This window comes from Homarus americanus, unplaced genomic scaffold (genome assembly GCF_018991925.1).
Source record: "Homarus americanus isolate GMGI-L3 unplaced genomic scaffold, GMGI_Hamer_2.0 scaffold53233, whole genome shotgun sequence".
Classification (NCBI taxonomy): domain Eukaryota; kingdom Metazoa; phylum Arthropoda; class Malacostraca; order Decapoda; family Nephropidae; genus Homarus; species Homarus americanus.
The window spans coordinates 4,430,315-4,440,996 of NW_024751660.1; the positions used below are offsets into that span (position 1 = coordinate 4,430,315).

At 42.0% G+C, this 10,682-nt stretch overlaps 1 long non-coding RNA gene across 1 annotated transcript in view; it reads left to right on the top strand.

Moving 5' to 3' along the window:
• The window catches only part of LOC121854777, a 33,929-nt gene extending 23,515 nt beyond the window's left edge, over positions 1 to 10,414 (top strand). Inside the window, exon 3 of the long non-coding RNA XR_006086636.1 lies at positions 10,372 to 10,414. This is a non-coding gene — a long non-coding RNA (uncharacterized LOC121854777). The remainder of the gene's footprint in view (positions 1 to 10,371) is intronic.
• Positions 10,415 to 10,682: the final 268 nt, after the last annotated feature.

A 10,682-nucleotide genomic window follows, 5' to 3' on the forward strand; every position in this document is an offset into this window, starting at 1 on the left:
CCTCAATGTTACTTTAATATTTTGGCTCTGTGGAAAATGTGGAACGGACTATACGGAGAGAAAATTCCGTTATATCAAGTGTCCGTTAGATGTGAAACCCCATCTAACGGATTATATGGAGAGAAGAGTCCGTTATATGGAGGTTTCACTGTACTGTACTGTTTACTAAGTGTCCGGATGGATGGATTGGAAATACCCTGGGATCGAACCAATGAACCTTAGGACGGGAAATGGGCGTTGTATCCATTCGGCCACTACACAAAAACCACTAACAATTATTCCCACCTTTCCTAACAAACTGATTATATCCTTCACTCCTTCAAAGTTCTTTAATAGATCTCACTATCTATACTCTGCAGGGCGTACGAGCATCCCTCACTACCGCAGCTATGATCAATTATTTTAGGGGTCGCCTTTATTGTAGTGACGGATTCAGCCGGGCCATCCATCACTACCACGTCACGGACGGTCAGCTGAGGTAAACACGGTGATGAGGGAGTGTTAGAGAGCCGTCACTCACTCACTCACTCACTCATAAAAACATCCCCCCACACACACCCACACTCAACCACATAAACACCCACACCCACCCACACAAACACACCACCACCACCCCCCCACACCCGCACAGGTAATCAAGGTTAATTAGGCTAACATAACACTCATTAGTATATTACAGTACCTTCACTCACCTTAATGACTCCACCAGGATACAGTTGCTATGGGAATACAGCAAAAGTGTACTTGTAATGGAAATATGGTAATGTAAAGTGGTGGAAATACAGTGCATTACAGTTAATCGTGAAAATACAGTCATATACAATTAGTCATGGTAATACAGTCATTAAAATACAGTCATATACAGTTAGTCATAGAAATACAGTCATATAAAGTTAATCATAGAAATACAGTAATAATACAGTTAATCATGGTAGTATAGTACAGTTAGTAATGAAATAGAGTAAATACAGTCGTCATGAAAATACAACAGAGTACAGTACAGTCGTCAAGAAAATACAGTAGTCATTACAGAGCTCATTAATGTATATCTTGCGGCCAGGAAACAGACCCAGCACGTACCCTAAGAAACGCCTCTTGAAATATTTACACCTAGCTTAGTATCTCTGTCACCCACCCTGACCCTTCCTAACCCCTCACCCCACCCTGACCCATCCCACCTTACCCAACACCCTGACCCTTAAACCCTTTTACCCACTGACCCCACACCACCTGACCCCATCCCCCACCTAACCTAACACCCTGACCCCTAAACCCACCTCTACCCCTGACCCCACACCACCCTGACCCCATCCCCCACCTTACCTTACACCCCGACCCACCCCCTTCTCCGCCCAGGTAGATTAGATCAGCTAATTGGCTTTTGTATGAACCCAAGTACACACCTGAAGTATTTATGTTCGCTATTTCTGCCGTTGGAATTATTAAGGATATAAGAATCTTAGTGTAACCCGTATTTAATGGTCACGTTAATTCCGTGTTGGATTTTATTTAATATTTTTAGGGATTTTGTTTTATAGAATTATTTTGAAGTCTTTGTATTCAAGTACCAGAGAATCGTGTGTATTATGGTGTGTGTGTGTGGACGAGAAGAAAGAGGAAAGTATACATACATACATACATACATACATACATACATACATACATACATACATACATACATACATACATACATACATACATACATACATACCCTTAACTAACAAAGACTCAACAATTACAGTCACTTGTATTTATCAGGAGACAGCAGGTGAATGATACCGACCCGTTGACGTAAACCGTATTGACAGCCCGGTACCGCCCCCCCCCCTCCACCACCCCGAAAAACTCTGATCATTCTTCACCGGAATTTACCAACAAAACATTTACTGGAATTAGCTTATCTGTGATATTTTGTTGTTGTTAGGTTAGGTTAGGATAATAAGGTAATTAGTGAAGTTAATTACGGTAGAATTGTATTGGGAATTATTAGTGGATTTTTTTTAATAGTTTCTGAGGATCACCTGAAGATTAATTATCGTAATGTTTACCTGAGTATTAGGTTAGGTTAAGGTACGTTTGGTTAGGTTAGGGTGAAATATGTTAGATTAGGTTAGGTTAGCATTAGAGCGGATAATCTACACGTGAAACAAGGTAGGGTGGTTAATCTTCAGGTGATACGTCTTAAGAATTTAATTTTGAGATAGAGAGAAAGAGAGAGAGAATTTATCAAGTAAAGGTCCTGTTCGCGTCTCTAACCTTTACAAATATCAGGTGAAATCCCTCTGTTGGAAAGGTCAAAGGTCACTTGCCCTCCAGGAAGACCAGTAGCCGTCGGGAATGGTTCTGTCATGAAGAGATTTAGAGAGAGACGGAGAGAGAGAGAGAGGGGGGTTGAGGTGTGAGCTAACTCTATCTCGCTTTATATATGTCTGTCTGTCTGTCTGTCTGTCTGTCTATTTCTCTGTCTCTGTCTATTTGTCTGTCTATTTCTCTGTCTGTCTGTCTGTCTGTCTGTCTGTCTGTCTGTCTGTCTGTCTGTCGTCTATTTCTCTGTCTGACTGTCTGTCTGTCTGTCTGTCTGTCTATTTCTCTGTCTGTCTCTATCTGTGTCTCTGTCTCTGTCCTTGTCTGTCTGTCTGCCTGTCTATCTGTCTGTCTCTCACCGTCCCCCTACAAAAAAGGGAGAAATTCAACTCTTCCTCTTGAGCACCTGAGGGACCCGGCGAGATGAGCGTCACTCCGAGAGAATATAGAACGAGGTATTAAAGAGAGAGAGAGAGAGAGGCCGGGGGAATTCTTCACCACAGGGTCCAGTCGACACTTTATATACGGGTTGCGTTTTGACTATGAAATTTTTACACACACACACACACACAACAGTTGCCAGAACACGTCAGCAATATTTTAACCTCCACGACCAATAAATATGATCGAGATATTTCTGAAACTTGAAACTATAAATTAACTCTCTCTCTCTCTCTCTCTCTCTCTCTCTCTCTCTCTCTCTCTCTCTCTTAACTCTTTTCCTTTCACTCTCCCTCTCCCTCGTCTACTCTTTCTCCTCCTTTCATCATCCTTACTTTCACCCTCCCTAACTCCATTTCTTTCGCCCTTCCTCACTTTCCTCTCTCTCTCTCTGTCTGTCTCTCTCTCTCTCTCTCTCTCTCCCTCACCCTTTCCCACCACAACAACTACACCTCCCATTCCAAGATTAACTCCCTCTAACCCTACCTCTCCCTCCCTCTCCCTCATACTCCCTCACCCACTCCACTCCCACCTCCAACACTCACCACCAATGTTCACCAGACACCATTAAACATAACCAAACCTTAGTAAACAAAGTCATTATGTTTATTATCAGGTGTCCGGTGTACAGGTGTGTCCCGTGTCTACCTGTCCAGCCACAATGTCACAAGTGTTTACCTGGGGAATGGTCGAGACTCCTGGTGATGTGATTTACTTTACTCTGTGTTTAATCCCTAGAGACCTGAAGGGTTAGGTTAGGTTAGGTTAGGGTAGGGTAGGTTAGGTTAGGATAGGGGTAGGGTAGGGTACGGTACGGTAGAGAGAAGGGGGTAGGGGTAGGGTAGGGTAGAATAGGGTGGAGAGTAGGGTAGGGTAGGAGGGAGTGGGTAGTGGGGTGGTTAAGATTGGGTAGGGGTAGGGTAGGGTGTGGGGGTAGGGGTGGGGTTAGGGTGGGTGGAGTAGAGTTGGGGTGATTGATGGGAGTGGGGTGGGAGGGGGGTGGGAGTGGGTGGCGGTGGGGTGGGGTAGGGGTGGGGTGGGGGGTGGGGTGGGGATAGGGTGGAGGGGTGGGGTGGCTGATGGGGTGGGGTTGGGGTGAGTTGGGGTGGGGTGGGGTTGGGGTTGGGATGGGGTTAACGAGTAGGGGTGGGGGTTAGGGTGGGGTGGTAGGGGTTGGGGTAGGGTGGGGTAGGGTGGGGTAGGGTAGGAGTGGGGTGGGGTAGGGTGGGTGGGTAGGGTAGGTGGGGGTGTGGGGTTAGGCGGTGGGGTTGGGGTTGGGTGGGGTGGGACGGTAAGGGGTAGGGTAGGGGTAGGGTAGGGGTAGGTAGGTAGGGGTGGGGTTGGGTTTGGTAGGGGTGGGGGTAGGGTAGGGTAGGGTTGGGTGGGATAGGGGTAACGGTAGGGTGGGGTGGGTAGGGTAGGGTAGGGTAGGTTAAGGTCCTCGGGCTCTGCTGTGGCAAGGGTTTTTGTATGAGTCAGAACAGAAATAACCGCGGCGCTTGTATTCTTGTACCGAAGCACGACCACCTCTGGTTACCGTGGCAACAGGTGGACTAACAGACAGACAGACAGCCAGCCAGGCAGACAGATAGAGCAGAAGGCATAGACAGACAGATAGACAGACAGACAGACAGATAGACAGATAGATAGACAGACAGACAGACAGACAGATATATACGTAAACATTCACACACACACATATACACATACATACGTTATATAAACACAAACATACACATACATATAAACACACACACACACACACACAGACACACACACACACACACACACACACACACACACACACACCACACACACACACACACACACACACACACACACACACACACAGGCAGGATTTAGTAAGCTGTTGGGGTAAGTCTCGTTCTCTGCTTTATATTCAAAATCTGGAAAAGGTTATTGGGGAAAATCGGGACCAGTACAGATTTTTGGGTACACATATTACAGTAACGCAGCGTCTTTGAAATATCATCATCAGGGAGAGTTACAGTGACTAAATCTGTTCCTCTATATAAAACAAATTGGCGCCAGGACAGATTTCGTTACAAAATTACAGGTACAGTAATGCCATGTATCCTGTATCTAATATTAGTACAGATACAGGTGAAAATAAATAAAAATTACAGGTGTCACAGGTGCATTAATTAATTCTTTTACAATAATCAAAACCAATACAAAATTCTACTACAAAATACAGCATCGGTTACGTAATTCTTTCCCTTCATAGACACAGTAAAGAAATACAGGAACATCAATATATCCGGTTCATAAATTCAGTACAGGTGTAACTACAAAATAAACTTAAAATGCTGTAGTTTCTTCCCTCTGGCTCTGGGTACAGTAAGGTTACAGGATACAGTTGGGTGGTGGTACTGTGTAGTTAAAATTGGACCTGGAAGTTCTATAAATTTTAGATTAAAGGGAGAGGGTGGAAGGGAGAGAGGGAGGGTGGGGAAGGGAGAGAGGGAGGGTAGGTGGGAGGGAGGAGGGTGGGGAAGGGAGAAGGGAGGGGTGGAAGGGAGAGAGGGAGGGTGGGGAAGGGAGAGAGGGAGGGTAGGTGGGAGGGAGGAAGGGAGAGAGGAAGGGTGGTGGGAAGGGTGGTAGGGAGAGTGGGAGGGAGGACAGAAATGATTTAGGAAGGGAGAGAGAGAAAGATAGATATATAAAGAGAGAGATAGAGAGATAGAGAGAGAGACAGACAGACAGACAGACAGACAGACAGACAGACAAACAGACAGACAGACAGACAGACACCTCTCAAGGCATCTCTCATCTTAAACCAACTACACCCCAGACACACCCGGAGGACCTCCCCAGACACACCCGGAGGACCTCCCCACACACACACTCACAGCAGTATACACTACCCAAAACACCACCTCAACTCAGTAACTCCTACGGTGTGTGTGTGTGTGTGTGTGTGTGTGTGTGTGTGTGTGTGGGTGGGTGGGTGTGTGTGTGTGTAGTACCTTATAAATCAATAGACAGATAGACAGAATGACAGAAAGACAGACAGGCCAACTCCGCCATACACGTCCACAATATATCACTCTGTTGCCTAAAGGGAGAGAGAGAGAGAGAGAGAGAGACCCGATGCTCGTCTTCTAACTGATCTCTCTCTCTCTCTCTCTCTCTCTCTCTCTCTCTCTCTCTTCCCCTCTTTCTCTCTCTCTCTTTCTCTATATATTTCTATTTTCCTCCCTCATTCTCTACCCTCCTTCACTTCCCTCCCTCCCTATCTCTTTCCCTCTTCAGCCCCCACCCCCACCTAACTCCACCTCACCTCACCTCACCTCCCCCCCACTGTTTACCTGAGTATTAGCATCTGTCACCTGTACGCCTTGACTAATATAAACCAAAGTCTAATTAAACCTAGACTTTGATATTATAAACCAAAGTCAAATTAAACCTAGACTTTGGTATAAATCTTCATGTTTACGTAGACAATTACCTTACCATTAGGGGCGCTGACACACCTGGTGGTATATGTGGAGTGATTTTTGCTTTTGAGGGAAGTTAATTACAGGTGAGGTTATGGTTTCTAGGTAATTGTTGTTGTTGTTGTTGTTGTTGTTGTTGTTGTACTTCCTCTTCTTCTTCTTCTTCTTCTTCTTATTATTATTATTATTATTATTATTAATATTATTATTATTACTATTATTATTATTATCATCAATACAGCGGACACAACACCTGGCTTCACCTGTCAATAACATCTGTCAGCGAGGCGTCCTGTACACTCAAACAACATGTGACTATTGTTGTCTCCCTCACACACTCCTTCACCATCACCTATTGATCTCGCTTAGTGTGTATGTATGTATGTATGTATGTATGTATGTATGTATGTATGTATGTATGTATGTATCACGTCTAGTATTACAAATTAATTTCTCTAAAAAAAAATTCCCAACTTCCTAAACCAAAATATTCACCCAAAATACAAATAAACAAATAAATAAATTAATAAATAAATAAACAAATAATCCACAACATAAAAAACAAAACGTATCGTAAAAAAATCCATTACATAAAAACAAAAACTTTATTTCCTTTAAACTTTTTCCAATATTTTCAGTCACTCATAAATTATTCAAATCGTCGTGAAAAGTGAAAGAGTCTGTAGTAATTTTATAAACCAGGAGTTACGTTCAGGTTTAATAGGGAAGGTGTGTAGTGATGTTTGTGTTGTGGGTGTGTTATAGGGTGTGTGGGTGTGTTATAGGATGTGTGGGTGTGTTATAGGGTGTGTGGGTGTGCTATAGGGTGTGTGGGTGTGTTGTGTGTAACTGTGTATATCAAAAAGTATATGTCTATTTTATAGGACATGTGTGTGTAACTCTGGAATCTTTAAGTATATATAAAGTAAAGTTAAGTAAAGTAAGTGTTTTTCGTCATCTACTTTACCCACTTTTGAGTCCTACAAGTAACTCGACATCCAGACACCATCACCTGACTCTCACAGCATCTCCAGGTACACGGTATAACAGACAATAACAATCCTCACCTGATGGCAACACTCATTCTGGGGGAACTCCGATTAGATAATTAGCTACTCGCTTTAATCTAATCTATGCAGTGATAATTTACCGTGATAATTTACCGTGATAATTTACCGTGATAATTTACCGTGATAATTTACCGTGATAATTTACCGTGATAATTTACCGTGATAATTTACCGTGATAATTTACCGTGATAATTTACCGCGATAATTTACCGTGATAATTTACCGTGATAATTTACCATGTTAATTCTTGGTAATCTAGACCCCGAGAGTGAATTTAGCAGTTTCTTAAGTTCATACCACGATAAAAATTTCACCTGAGTGGGGATAATTACAGGTGTTAGCAGGTATGGTTAAAAGTGTTAGTAATAATGTTAAGTGACGTATGCTAATTATGTTAAGTGTGTGAGGTACTTAAGGAGACATGGTGTATAAAGTGTAGTGTGAATTTGCATTTGTATTAAGTGGTTAAGTGACGTTGGGATGTTTAGGGTGAAGTGAAGGGAATATTTTTATAATACTGCATTAATTTACATACATACATACACTACATACATATATACATACATACACACGCACACACACACACACACACACACACACACACACACACACCACTATGACACAACACTGGTCAGAGCCAACGATGCAACCTGTAATTACAAAGCTTAATTAGTGAAGATTAAGCTGTCACTCACCCTCTTACCTGTCCTCCCCAAGTGTTTTATCTGTCGTTAAGCTTTACAAACTTTTCAAGCTTTTCCTCTTTTTTTACGTCACTTAAGTAATGGAATGTTGAGTTGTCAAGGGTGGCAATTGTTTTTAGTGTCCCTCTCTCTCTCCTTATTCCTTTCTCTCTTCGTCTCTCCCACACCCCCTTCTCTCTCTCCCTCCCTCCTCCCTCCCTCTCTCTCTCTCTCTCCCTCCCTCCTCACTCTCACACTCTCTCCCTCTCTCTCACTGCATCAGTCCACATCATTAAGGGAGGCTGGTGCTCAAAGCGGTGAAATTACTTCAGCTCATTTTTATAAATATCTTGAACACCCTAATGGAATGATGGCCCCTGAGAGAGAGAGAGAGAGAGAGAGAGAGAGAGAGAGAGAGAGAGAGAGAGAGAGAGAGAGAGAGAGACAGACAGACAGATAGACAGATAAAAAGACACAGATATCAAACAGAAAAAGACAGGGAAATATATAGACAGACAGACACATATCTCTCAAAAGAACCCAAGAGAAGGGAGAAAGAGAGACAATATTTTGAGGATAGTCCCAGGTAACTTTATCTCCTTAGTGAAATTAAGAAAGTTTCTACCTGGTCCCTCCTCATACAGTTAGTGAAAGTTAGGCCAACCTTTCCCCTTCTCAGAGACTGACTTCATGCTCGGCTGTTGCTCCCTTCTGGCTCTCTTATGTATAGAAAGTAAAAAAGAAAGTTTATTTATGAAACTTTCACTTTTTTGTTTAGGGAGTTTATCTTATTTTCTCTCACCCCTACAAAAAAAAGATCTATCATGGTATCCAGTTAACCTTTCTATTCACTTTTTTTACTCACTTATGCATAGAAAGTAAAAAATTATGTTTATTTATATAACTTTCATTTTCTGTTTCGGGATAATAATCTCACTTTCTCTCTTCCCAAAATCTTATCATGATATACAATTGACCTTTCTATTCAATTATGTAAAGAAAGTAATATAAAGAAAGTATTTATGCGACTTTCACTTTCTGTAAATCTTCATACAGTTGAAGGGAAAGTTACACTAACCTTTCATTCCTGGAAAGTCTCTTCATGGTCTCCTTCTCTCACTCCGACCTAGACAGTAAAAAGAAAAGAAAGTTTATTTGTGTGAATTTAATTTTTATAAGACTTCCTATATTTAGTGAAAGTTATCTTATTTCCCTTCCTAGAAAGCACCAATCATGCTCCATAGATGTCCTTTCGACTCTTTTACATATAGAAAGTAACCCAAACAAAGTTGATTTAAGAGATTTTCACTTTCTAAAATCCCTCATACTATTAGAGAAACTTACCCTACTTTCCCTTCCCTTTAAAAAGAAAGTTCAACTCACTTTCTTTCCCTGACTTTCCAATATAGGAATAAATTGGGAAGAAAAAGAAAACTTCATACGATTTTTCACATTTTGAAAGCCTTTTACGTCCTCACTTTCCCTCCCATAAAGAGAAAGTCTCACCTCTCTCTCTCTCTTGCTTGATTTTCTTTCTCACTTATGCAGAGAAAGTAAAAAGAAATTAAACATTATATCTATTAAATATTCTCATTCAAAAAGTAGTATTCGCTCCAAGGTTCATATACAGGTTAGGTAAGGTTAGGTTAGGTTAGGTTAGGTTAGGTTAGGTTAGGTTATGTTATGTTAGGTTAGGTTAGGTTAGGTAATAGTTTGGTTAGATTAACTTCCTCCACCTCCTCCTCCTCCTCCTCCTTCTACTCCTCTTCCTCCTCTCATCTCCCACCTTTTCCTCACCCTCCACCCTCTTCTTCTCATCCTCCTCAACTTCCTTCCTCTTTTACTTCTCCTTCTCACCCTCTTCTTCTTCTCCTCCTCCCCCTTTACTCCTCCTCTCCCCCCCTGACCCTTATCGATAACCAGGGTTCCATGAAGGCCGGGGGGAGGAAGCAAAGGGAAGGGGAAGGGGGGGTGGGGAGGGAGTCGCCTTTGCATCACCTAACATAAACGAACACTCACACAAACACCCGTATACCGGATTTATCTCAGAACCGGATTTATCTCAGAACCGGATTTAAGAGATTTTGCTTAAGGAATTCTAATTGAGATCAGATTTAGGTGTGTAATATTAATAATGTCAGATTTCTATGTGTAATATTATGGACTATATAGTGAAAGAAACATAAAAAAAGTGTATTTCCGTTGATAATAACTAACCTTTTGCTGGATAAAATCGCCTTTGGCATTAGTTAAATTAAACATTAACACTGACATTTAATACTGAAAGGGTTAATATTAGTCTAACCTGGAATTAATTAACATTGTCATAGATACAGGTTGAGATGAAGACGCTACCTTCACCTGGCCTCGATAAATGATAAAAAAAGGACATATTTTTATTTTTTTTCCCAGGATGTGACGTCAACGCGGTGTAGAGTTAACAGTACACTGGAGGTAAGATACATTTAGCGTATTTTAGACCTTATTATTAGTGTCTATAGAGATTATTATGTGGGTTCGGTATTGGTGAGGGTTAGTGTCAATGTCAGTCATCATGAAGTAGTCATTATGTGTGTGTGTGTGTGTGTGTGTGTGTGTGTGTGTGTGTGTGTGTGTGTGTGTGTGTGTGTGTGTGTGTGTGTGTGTGTGTGTGCGTGTGTGTGTGTGTGTGTGTGTGTGTAAATACAACATTAATTATTCAGCCTGATCGACAACATCTTCTT